General features: G+C 40.6%; 1 long non-coding RNA gene across 1 annotated transcript in view; it reads left to right on the plus strand.

Annotated features, from left to right (window-relative positions):
- The window catches only part of LOC117867312, a 68,852-nt gene extending 60,392 nt beyond the window's left edge, over positions 1-8,460 (plus strand). Inside the window, exon 5 of the long non-coding RNA XR_004643361.1 lies at positions 8,220-8,460. This is a non-coding gene — a long non-coding RNA (uncharacterized LOC117867312). The remainder of the gene's footprint in view (positions 1-8,219) is intronic.
- Positions 8,461-10,588: the final 2,128 nt, after the last annotated feature.

Consider the following 10,588-nt stretch of genomic DNA (forward strand, 5'->3'; position numbering starts at 1 on the left):
AATGCGTTTCAAATCACCTCAGGCTAAAATAAGAGACATAGCGATGTAATAGCCTAGTGTATTAGTGGGTTAATTGCCCTGTTGTACTCTCTGGTAGATATCTCTGGAATGAGTTCTATATTAATTGTAAATTGCTTAATACATTTAACTCCTTGAGCAGCTTGGTCCTGTGATATGTCTTTAATGAACAATAAAAGTTTCAAGACACAAATAGTTGTTTTCTTTATGGGATGCTCCAAGGTATCTTTTTTCTTTCACTAAAAGGCTCTGAGTTCATAGCTGATCCACTTTGTGCTTAGCAAAAGGTTAACCTAAAGTTTTATAGGTAAGTTGTGGTTTTTCCCTAGGGATGGCCGAGAGACTGCCAACTTTGGGTAGGACTCCAAGTTTCCTGGAGTTTGGCCCTTTACAGAGTCATGGGCAAGCTGTATAATTTGGATCTAGATCTGAATGTAGTCTAATTTTGAGGGTGCTTGGATCCAGGTTTTCAGTTCAGCATCTGCACTCTTTGCAATAGAATTGAAGCCGTAGATAATTGGAGAAGCTGAGGGGAAAAAGAAGGCTTAAATTATACATCAGCTTCCAGACTCTCAATTTACCAGCTACATGGACTGCACGGATAGATGAATGACACGTTCTGCAATTCTGTGACATGATCCAGGACTGGATTACAGACCCATAAAGCGTCAGTGTACTGTACATATCTTCTAAAATATCCACTGCAACACTGTGGGAAAGTGTACCTATAGGCCAGAATTTCCAGAAGAGGGCTTAACACTAGCAGTCGGGACAAGATTTGGTAAAGGAATGGTGTCCCTAGTCTCTGTTTGTCAGAGGATGGAGATGGAGGGCTGCCATTTAGCCACCAAAAGAAGTGGCCAGGTTTTCAGAAGAGCTTAACATTTTTTTTTTAAATGGCACAATGGATGCATACCGGGCACAATAGATGCTGAACTCTTCTGAAAACTGGGCTGCAAGTGTCACAAGGGAGGCCGCTGAGGGTCGAAATGACTGCACTGCCCATTGAAGCCTAATTAAACCACATCCAGTGTCTCCTGTCCTTCCAGCATAGCTGGACAAAAGCACATGTGTTCTGACAATGGGAACTGAGCTCTGTTGAAAACTCTGTCTCCAGTTGTGGGTGCTGAGCACTGAAATACCTGGCCCCAGAGAGGTTTGCTTGTTTGAAAATCTGGCTCCTAGTGAGCTTGATTGTGCTTTCACACTAGTTTTACACAAGTGTGATTCCACTTGGCTCTGTGGATTTACTCCTGATCTGTATTAGTGTGATTGAAAGAAAGATTGTGCCCAATATGTGGTTAAAAGAAGATTTTAAAAAAAGAATAGCTTTGTGGGTGATGTATTCTGTATCCATTGCTTCTGACACAGTTTTCATTCCGCTATTTTTTTTTAAATCACTTTATTGTTAATGTAGGCAAGAAGCAAAAGAAGTTTCACAGAAGTTGGATTTTTAAAAATTCTCCACTTTTAAACCTTGAAAAAACATACCCTTAAAATTTAACTATTTGCTTAAAAACCAAAGAAATCCTATAACGATGGTGACTGGAGAGGTGAGGGGACGGATAATAGGACAAAGAGACATTGACATCTAGGTCAGTGGTTTGAACACATGGCCCAGGTTAGTAGTGACTAAAAGTCATATCCACCTGACAGCTATTCACTGGCCTATATTAAATGAATTGGGGCTTTCAGTTCTTTTCCTAGTAGACATGTCTCCACATCACAACACAATGAATACAGTTGACAGTAATGATCACTTCCTCTTGGCCTTGTGTCCAGGATAAGTATAATATCTGTTTAGGTGCCAGTTCAGGAAAGCACTTAGGCACATGCTTAACTTTAAGCATGCACATAAGTCCCGTTGTCTTTAAAGGAGCCAGACATTTAAAGTGAAGCATATACTTACAGTGCTTTCCTGAATAAGGATGCTTCCCTAAACTGCGGCCTTAATATCTGAGCTATCATCCATCTGGGGTTGGAGTAGGTGATCTAACAGGCTCTTTTAATCCCTAACTTCCATGAATCAATGGATATTCTTGTTGGGAGACTTAGCAAGAAGCCAAAGGATTGTGTGGAGGCTGAGCTATCCTTTTATCGCTCAAGATTGAGGCTTGTTGGCAGGAGCAGTGGGGGGAAGGATTCACTCCTGCTTCCCATGCCTTTTGTCTACCTACCTCAATATATGGCCCTTATCACTGTAGTATCTGAGGTCCTGCACAGATATTAATGTATATATTCTCCCAGAAAACCCTGGGAGAGAGGGAAGGATTATTATTCCCATTTTACAGATGGAGCATGCAGCGGGATTAAGTGAGTCATCCAAGGTCAAATGTGGTAAACCCAGGAACTAAAGCCAGGTCTCCTGACTCCCACTCCAGTGCCTGAACTACAAAGCTATCTTGCCTCTGCTGTATCTGTTCTGTGCCAAAAGGACGTTAGTCTCCAGATCTGTGAAACTGGCAGCTTTCACAGGAACTAAATTAAACATTTTAAAAAAGGCAAAGAAACAAAATAATGGAAATTTCCACTCTAAATTAGAGAATTTTCAGAAATGAAATTCAGAGCTATCATAGGGAGAGATTGGTCTAGAATTGGGTGAGTCTAAACACATTCTGATTATCCTGCCCAACAAAAGTGTATTACGGCAAGCCTCTCATTCCAGTGGAATTGTCACCATAATATTGGCTTCATTTACATCTGGGGTAATTCTGTTGACTCCAATGGGCAACTAAAATCTTCTTCAGCTGAGTTACTCTGGCATTACACCTAAAATCAGAATCGGGTCAATAGCCTTTGATGTAAAAGGAGTAAAACGGAGACATTGCCTGATTCTGATCACATTTAGGCTGGTTTTACACTGTGAGGTAACTACATGGACTTCAGTGGAGTTACTCTGGATTTACACCTGTATAAATTAGAAATAATCAGACCCACTGGATATTTTTGCTGAAGCACTTCTTGTTCATATTTAAAACTTCTTTCACTTGGGTTAGTAATGAGCTCTGGCTCAAAACAAAACAACCCTCCCCCCCCCCAAAAAAAAAAAACCTTCCGCACTTTTAAAACATAATATGAAGATACTGATGAAAAAATCGGTATGAAATTTTCATAATTTTTTTGGGGGGGTGGAGGGGATTCTGTGAAGCAAGGGAGCCTGTTGTTCTTTGAATGAAAGACACAAAGTGCTTAGACTGCTGGAAAAAATCCATCAAGTAATTCTGTATCTATAAAATAGGTGGTAATACAATCTGAGCTTAATTTTGATGGCACGCTGTACTTCATAACAGTGACAATACCTTAAAAAATGTAATGAAAGGGCCTGATTTATTACTGAAATAATCCATTTAGCAGTCCAATAAATAAAGGGAGAAAATACAACCAATGTTTTTTGGGGGGGGGGGGGAGGGGAGGGGAAGGGCAGAAAAATTGCAATGCCTGGCAGTTTTCTGTAAATGCATCTAGAGATTGTGGCTAAAGATTTTTTTTTTAAAGACTAATAGAAATTCAAAGTTAGATTTGAGATCTAGGCTTAACATCTTCCACACACCTCAGGTACCTTTTAAATACCTGGCCCGTGATTTAAATAATGTAAGCAGTGTTTTTATTTGTGGGGAGGGGAGAATGCTAATGTGGTGCCTTACAAATATTTGATTTTGAATATGCTCCCATAGCCATTATTAATCGCAAAGCAAACATATTTCTCCCTCATGCCAAATTTGTTTTAATAACATGGCGTTACTTCTGCAAATGTCAGCTCCAGACTCTCTCTCTCTCTCTTTCCATTTCAGTGGCACTTGGCCATAAGTGAAGATTGGCACTTTTTATACTCCCTCTAGGTTACTTCTATTAATCTATTTAATATGCTACAGAACGCTGTGGTGGGAATTGGCAGTAAAGGTAATAAAATCCCAGCATGGCAGAGCTGTTTGTATTCAGGTGTATAGCCCTGACAGCGCACATTCTGGAGTACAGTAGCTTCTTATTTTTCCCCTGTTCCAGTTTAGATTTCCTGCTACCAGCTCTTTCCCTTAATGCAGACTTCTTCACACTGGATTTAGTGGCTTTTCTTTCAGATACCGATCCGTTAAAATTTACACGGAATGTGGTTTGCATTGTGAGGAGGCCTTATATAGAAACGTCAGATGGATTGATTTGTTGGCATTGTCACGATGAAAGCAACGTATTCTGTTCCCACGCTGGCGTAACTCCAATGATTCGGTGGAGTTGCTCCTGATTTAAACTGGCCCGGGGAACACAAATCAGGCCCATAAGTGTTTTAATGGGGAACGAGTGAGCTAGTTCTACCCACAAGGATTTGCCCAGACTTGCTTTGTTGTGCCTTTCGTTGCTAGTGAGGTCATTGGCTGATTGTTGTATTTGGTTACATAAGAACATAAGAATGGCCGTACCGGGTCAGACCAAAGGTCCATCTAGCCCAGTATCCTGTCTAACGACAGTGGCCAATGTCAGGTGCCCCGGAGGGAGTGGACCAACAGGCAATGATCAAGTGATCTCTCTCCTGCCATCCATCTCCATCCTCTGACAAACAGAGACTAGGGACACCATTCCTTACCCATCCTGGCTAATAGCCATTAATGGACTTAGCACTGACACTTTTTCAGATGCGGGTGATGTGCTATTATAAAAACCCCTTCCATTGCCATGAATATTACAGAGAATGGTAATCACAGCTTTGACTTTGGTACCTTTCATGTACAAGATGTGTAGTGTGGCTTACAGGATTGAGCTCTTGCTGGGAGCCAGGTCGAACCTGGTTCTACTGCTGACCATCTTGGTGTCCTTGGGCACCTTTCATCTCTATTTCCCATCCACCTGCATGGGTGCCTTCTGCCTCTGCTCTGCTGCCCACTTCCCCAGCGCACTTGTGATATGGTTCCAGAGACTTCCCCTTCTGCCTGCTGTCCCCCAACTCACCTGCATGTGGAGCTGTGATCTGATCCCTACTGTGTGTGGCTGAAAGAAAATAGTCCTGGTATTGTTCTGTGTGTTTAGCAGGTCAAAGGGGTAATAGGAGGGTGACCAGATGTCCCGATTTTATAGGGACAGTCCCGATTTTTGGGTTTTTTTCTTATATAAGCTCCTATTACCCCCTACCCCCGGTCCTGATTTTTCACACTTGCTGTCTGGTCACCCTAGGTAATAGTGAGCCAAATGCCTCAGAGCAGTCTCTGGGCCAGATCCTCAGCTGGTTAAACTCGCGTAACTGAAACCTGTGAAGTTATTCCAGTTTACACCAGCTGAGGTTCTGGCACTGAATCTTCAAAATGACCATGCAGAATGATGCATTGAGCAGTCTGGGCTAGACTCAGCGTAAGCATAAGGAGTAGCCTTAAAAGTCCTAAATGCATCGGAAATTGATTAGCGATGGCCATTTGAAATGATAGGACCGACACTTCGGCCAGCGAGCTTGGGCAATTCTTGGAACTACATCCAGACGAGGAGATGTTCTGTTGTGCCTCCGTGAGGAATCAGAACCTATGGCTCAATAACATTATTTTCCTTCTAGCAGTTCTTCTGAGGTCAGGCCTGCGATTCCTTTGGTGGAACTTCAGGGAGAGTGAAAGCCTGAGGAGCACCTATCTGTGCTTGGCTTAGCATTAGCACTAGCCAGTGCTACCCGCCCTCGTTTTCACAAACATTAAAATGAATGGAAGAAAAAGAGAAAACAAAGGAGTAAATTGCTGCCCATTAAATCCTTTTTTTGTTTCATATTTCACATGCCTTCACCTTGTAAAACAACAGCGGAAAATCCTCACTTAAGGGCTCCCTCCCACTTCAAAACCTTGGCCAATGGAATGAATATTTGGCTCCGCATACCTGTATTTCTTCCTTGGTTCTAATTGCCTTGTTTGTTTTGTAATAAGTGATTCCTGCCTGTCTTGTGCTGGATTGTTTTCTTCACACCATTAAATGAAGTTCTGCTGTATTGATCCCTGTTTTTCCAATTTGAAGCCTGAAAAGTGATGAAGACATTTTCTTGTTTTCTCGCGCACTTTTCCCTCAGTTCATTTAGGTGACCTGTCTTTAGTTCCTCACTCTGTTTGCTGTAATTGCTTCTTCAGAGTAATGTTACACGGTAGCCGCAGTACTGCAGCCTGAGTACTTCTTTTATGGAAGAAAGAGGGAAGGCGAGGTTGAAGTCATCAGCTAATATTAACTGTGGAAGCTTTGCCACAAATGACATCTCAATAGCAGAGTCTCTTGCTGTACAGTTACAGAAGCAAAATAGTACAATGGACTATTATGGACATAGGCAGCAAGGACCATGGTGTCTCTAGAGCTCGTGTCAATGCATTGGTGGGTTTTGTTACATGCCTCTGAAAAATTGCGAATACCTTTGATTATTTTTTTTCTTTTGGCATAAAAATGCCACTTTACCTTTTTCTAACCCCCCCCCCCCCAGTTTTGTTTAATTGTTTCATATTTAAAACCTATAGGGTCAGATTTTCAGAAGAGTTCAGTTCTCTCATGTAGGCCCCAAAATAAGTGGCCGTCGGTCTTGCGGTGACAGCTGCTGGGTGCTTTGGAAAATGTGACCTTTGGTTAAGCACCTGAATGGGAGCTCAGCTTTTTTCAAAATCTGGTTCTTTTGAAAATGTGTTTGGTAAGGGCCAGATTCACCAATCTGCTCCAGTGAATTGCTGCCCCACAAACTTTGAGCAACGTTGTTTAGCTGGAGGCATCCCTGCAAGTGCCATATTTTAGGGAAAGCAATTCTGAGAATGAATTAAAATGCCAGGTCTGAGCCTATAATGCCTCCTTAGGCAAGGCTCGCAGTTTCAGGGCGATCTGCTCATACAGCCTTTACTCAGGCAGAACTATTGAATTCACTGGGAGTTTTGCTTGAGTAGCAAATGCAGGGCAGGGACCAAAATGTGGTGTCTTTTCCCAGACCCTATTAACAGCTATTTGGGACAGGAACACTCTGAACACCTTAGAGCTATTTTAAAAATAGAGTTGGTCACAAATTTTCAGTTGAAATATTTTTTGATAAAAAGCTTTGACAAAAAATATTCAGGTATTTCAATGAAACAAATATTTTTCCATTTTCTGCTTTTCAGTTTTTGGTTTTATCTCCTCTTTTGCCTTTTTACTGTTTTTCTTTCTCCCATTCTCCTTTCAGGGGCAATATGGCAAAAGGAAGAAAAGGAGGAAAACCTGCAAAACAAAACAAGAATTGTAAAATGTTCATTAATTTAAAAAAAAAAACCAAAACGATATGCCCTTTTCGAAACATGTAGAACGAAAACTATTTTGGAATTTTTTTTTTGCAAAAGGTTATCAGTGTTTTTGAATCAGGTCTGTTTAAAGAGCAGAAAATAATAGCAGTTTTTTTAAAAATGCCACACGAGGATCAACTGAAAATGTATTGCTTCCTGTGGTTTATGTGGTCGTATTCAGAGTCATTCTCTGATCTCACCTCTTTGGCCCCGATTTCTCTACCAGCAAAGTGAGAAGGCTGAGTCAAAGTCTTGCTCTGTAGAACTGCTCTCCCTTGGCTCATTAGTGCAGCTGTACTGGCCGGTGCTGTCAGTGGGCAGGGCAGCCAAGTCTCCACTCTCTCCTCTTTCATCCCTGCCCACTCCTGCAGACGTGGGGAGGGGGCATATAGCTGCTCTGTCGAGGCTGCTCTGTCATCCTGTGGAGCTGCTGATGTAGATGAAGTTTAAAAATAATTCAGCTATGTTTGAAACTGATACTAAGGGTCACATTTTCAAAAGCTTTTAAGGGACTTAACAGCCTAAGACCAGATTTTTAAAGGTATTTCAGCGCCCAAAGATACAAATAGGCACCCAGGGGGATATTCAAAAGCATTAGGAGCTAGATGCTCAGGTGTTTTTGAAAATCCCATTAAGCACTTGTCTGCATCTTTAGGTACCTAAATACCTTTAAAAATCTGTCACATGAGTGCCTAAATCACTTTTGAAAATGGGATTTAGGCTCCTAAACCACTTTCACGCTTTTGTAAATGTTACCCTTAGTCTGTTCTGACATTCTCTCTCCCTAAAATTCCCATGATGTATGAGTCTCTCTCATTTTGAGAAGCCTTGCTATTGCTCTGAAATTTTTTTTTTAATGGGAGGCTTTGGGGGATATTATTGTGAACCTATTGTGCTGATGCATTATTAGAACATAGCAATATGATAAAAGGTAGGTTGTTTCCCCTCTTTTCATAGGTAACATAATGAGATGTGAAAAAAATTCTTAAGGATGATGCAAAGATGAGACACATTCTGCCCTAGAGTGTGTACGTTCACCTCCTGCATAAGTTGCTGGGAGACATGTGCTTGCAACTACAATTGACAAAAAAACCTGTGAAAGTGGCCGTGTATTTTGTGGATGGCCTAAAAGCATTAGAGGCACTTACAGGTAAGCCAACTAGCATCATCAGTTTGTTCCCCTACAACCCAAAAATATGAGTATCAGGAACAAGTTGTTGGAGCTTAGACTCCAATTGTGCAAAGACTTCCACGAGTGCTTAACATCAATTGGATTGCTCATGTATGTAAAGTTAAGCATGCACAGAAGTCTTTGCAGAACCCGGCCTTAGAGGCTGTACTCTAAAGAGGTTAGAGAGCTGAGTTTATTTATTATTATTATTAGTTTATTGTTTGTTTGTATTATGATAGTACCTATAGCCCCAATCAGGATAAGAGGTCATTGCTAGCCATTGGACAAACATAATAAAAAACAGTCCATGCCCTTAAAGAGCTTACATTCTAAATAAACAAGACAGACAAAAGGTCAGATGAAAGGGATGCAACATACAAGTAGATAGTTTGTGTCAATGCATTATTACAAAAATATCAGGACACTCTGACTTGTAGTCAGAGAACATGATGTCGGAAAGTGCAGATTCTGGAAATAATCTCACCTTTTCTTGCCTCTAGATTTGTATGAAATGGTTAATTTCTAAAAGGGCAACTACATTACCTTTAATAAATAACAGAATATTCACGAACAAGACGGTTTTAGTAAGATTTGTTTCTCCCCTCCAAATGTAAAATCTTGGAAGAAGGGTGAAAATTGGGAAGGGGTAATTTACTGAGCTGGGTCAGCTGTTCCTAGTCTAAATGATAAGGGGAGGTTTTATTATTTTTTTTTTTATTGTGAGCTACCTTATGACAATTGATGATAAAAGAGCTGAGCCTTTCAAAAACCCATTTTAATAAAACACCGTATGACCTCCTAGATATGCATAGGATTTAGAAATAACATGGATTTTAATGAAGGTACTTGAAAGGTATGGTGCCATATTGCAATTTTATGGAAGATCTTAGATTAATGAAATTAAACGTGAACTGCATTGTTTAGATGATGAACTTAAGGTCATATCTGCAGCGTTTGAAAGAGAAACCTTGAGTGGAGGGTGTAGAACCATTGATTTAGACCCTGGTAGACAGCTGAATAGCAAGCATTGAAGCATGAAGGTAAATTCCCATATTTCATTGTTAGAAGGTTAGCTGGTGGCTGCCAGCTTTTCAGTGATAATCACCAACCAATTCTATCCTGTTTCAAAAAAGATTTTGCCTTTGTGTGCTAAGACACTTTTAAAAACCATTACAGTTCAAAGCAGGGGTGCACTATTTAAAGAGACGCTATTTCTGCAAAATATAAGGTGTCAATAAGTTGATGCTGTCCTTGGATAGTGATGCTATTAAGTTCATTAGTATCATCATCTATATAAAATGCTTATAAGGAGAATTTTAGTCTGTTTGCTGTATACCCTAGAGACACCTGGTACTGCAGTTCATAACTACATGTCACTGGTAATTAGCTCCTTTGCTCCCTTAAGATTTTTCATTATACAGTGGCCCTTTCTGGTTTAAGTACTGTTTTTCCCTCAGACTTGAAAAAAAGGAATATTTAAAAAAGAAAATTAAATACACTGTTGAACTAATGGACATAAATTGTGCACAACAGGAAAATCATTAGGAACGAAAGATTCAGGCTTTAAGGATAAGTGATAATAGGATGATACTGCCAATTACCATTTGAGAACCAAAATATTGTGATTGAGACAATGCATGGGGTCGGGGGGAGGCGGTGGAAAGGCTCCAGAGTGGCAGTTTGCTATTAAAGAGAAATTGACAAGGATGCCAAGATCAAGTTAGGCCTAACTCTGTATTTCTTGGGCAAAATTCCCAGCTGGTGTAGATTGGTGTAGCTACATTGACTTCAACAGAAGATCTAGCACCTTATATCTGCTGGCAAACTCCATTAAAACCTTTCTCCCCTCTCTTCACTTATTTGTTATCTGTATCACACTATTGCCTAACGGCCCCAATCAGGATCGGGGCCCCATTGTATTGGGTATTGTTCAAACACGTAGTAAGACACGCTTACTATTTCTTTGTCTTTTGTTATCTATCCTACATAATGTTCTGTAAAAATAAATGCCAGTAGTTGTTACCAAACCGTGCAGTACTGAACAAATATGGAAGAATAGCCGTGTCTAGCCTAGGATTTAAGGTGTGATGTTAACTCGGCTTAGTTACCGTGTACTAAGTAACATGTTTAAAAGTCTACCACAGACAAGTCAAGC

The sequence above is a fragment of the Trachemys scripta genome, chromosome 18, assembly GCF_013100865.1.
Source record: "Trachemys scripta elegans isolate TJP31775 chromosome 18, CAS_Tse_1.0, whole genome shotgun sequence".
NCBI lineage: Eukaryota > Metazoa > Chordata > Testudines > Emydidae > Trachemys > Trachemys scripta.